The sequence below is a fragment of the Cornus florida genome, unplaced genomic scaffold (genome assembly GCF_030987335.1).
Source record: "Cornus florida cultivar Cherokee Brave unplaced genomic scaffold, ASM3098733v1 CherokeeBrave_3.0.0_Hap2_Chr04, whole genome shotgun sequence".
In the NCBI taxonomy this organism is placed as follows: Eukaryota; Viridiplantae; Streptophyta; class Magnoliopsida; order Cornales; family Cornaceae; genus Cornus; species Cornus florida.
The window spans coordinates 73,902,968-73,904,836 of NW_026775574.1; the positions used below are offsets into that span (position 1 = coordinate 73,902,968).

The 1,869-nt window shown below is 35.7% G+C and overlaps 1 pseudogene; it reads right to left on the reverse strand.

Annotated features, from left to right (window-relative positions):
• Nucleotides 1-622: 622 nt before the first annotated feature.
• LOC132305686 (small nucleolar RNA R71) lies at nt 623-721 on the reverse strand (annotated as a pseudogene).
• Between the last annotated feature and the right edge of the window lie 1,148 nt (nt 722-1,869).

The window sequence follows — 1,869 nt, forward strand, 5'->3', positions numbered from 1 at the left end:
TCCATTTCATTAATGGAAGGACACAATGAGGACCATGTAGAGGACCTTGGTCACATAGACCAACAAGGTATCCTCCACCCCAATGTGCATCATGATAACATGCAAGTTCCATTAGGCATGCCAAGGCCATATATTCATCCACCACAACAACAAGGCCAAGTTCCATTGGGAATGCCAAGGCCAATCTATGCTCCACCACCTCCCATCATTCAAGACAACCAAGGTGCCCATGTTGCACCTCCAATTGCTAATCCTCCCCTTGCTTTAAGAGATCACTATGTGCTTAATGAATATAATGCACCCATATGCATTCAATTCCACCATTTAGAGCACACCATTATGAAATCAAACCACAAACCATTCAAATGCTTCTTAACTATCATGGACTTCCAAGTGAAGAACCTTACAAGCATTTGGATGAGTTTCTTGAAGTATGTTCTACCGTAAAATATACGAACATGCCGGAAGAGGTCTTAAGGCTTAAACTTTTTCCATTCACCCTTAAAGATAAGGCAAAATATTGGTTTAACAATCTTAGGCCTTTTTCAATAACTTCTTAGGCGGAAATGCAACAAGAGTTCTTGAAGAAGTATTATTCGGTTTCTAAAACCAATGCTATGAGAACTTCAATTAGAGAATTTTCACATAGGGACGGAGAAACATTTCATGAGGCATGGGAATGCTTTAATGAATTGCTTAGGAAGTGTCCACATCATGACATGCCCAAATGGCAATTAGTTCAATATTTCTTTGAGAGCTTATCTGTAATACCCCTAATTTTAAAAGGATAGTCCGGGTATTTATTTAATTGTTTAATTGCATTTTAATTTATTTAATTGTGAATTTGGTGATTTAATTGTGAATTGGTTGTGAATTATTTAATGACTTGGTTTTATTTTATTTTATTTAAATTGTTTTGTTTTAATTGTTGTTTAATTGGATTTATTTTTTTATTTGACTTAATTATATCTTTCTTTAAATGTGTTTTTGTTAAATTAGGTTTTTAGACGTCACGCATGTAGCTGACATAGTTAAACATTGATTAGGTTTTTTACGGGCCGACTAAGGATTAGTGTAGGGTTTGAATTAAATTAGGGTTTAGTTTAAACCTGTAAACCTATAAATATATGTAATGAGCATATGCCTAGGGTTTTAGAACCCTATTCATGGCATACTAAAAGCAAGAAACATATAGAGAAGTCTAGGACAAAACCAAAGGATCGCCGGAAAAGTTTAGGAGAAAGACATTGAGATTTTTGAACCAAATCTCACAGGCAAATTTTATACTAACTCTATCTCTTTGGCCTATGTTCTATACATTCCTAAAACAGTCCAAGGAAGAAATTAAGATAAATTAATTTGGTTGCTCTGTTATTTATTTCAAAACAGTATGTCTTCCTCTATGTGAATGTTAATCGTTTTTAAACTGTTTTTGCTTGATTCTTGTTCCAATTCAATTTGATTAATGATCAATGAATTTAATTAACTTTGGATCACCCTAGGACTTAGTTTAATCAGTCAAAACATAATTAAAAGCGTTAGAGGTTGTAACAGAGAGGAATGGAAATAATAGAGATCACCGGAGACGAAACAAGCAATCAGGGAGAGAGGGGAAAGAAGAGGCTGCTCCATGGAATCATGGAGCTGGCTCAAGGAAGGTTGGAGGCGGCTCCAACATGTTTAGATCCAGTTCCATCATGTTTGGAGGCGGTTCTAACTTGGTTGGAGGCGGCTCCTTCTACAGTTTTCAGTTTTTTGACTTTTCTGTGAACCTAGGCTATTGCGGTTGAATTTTTGAGGTCCTAGGCTGATTCAAGGGCTATTCTAGGGTATTTCAGTAAAGTAAGAAACCTTGTTAAACAGGCAAAA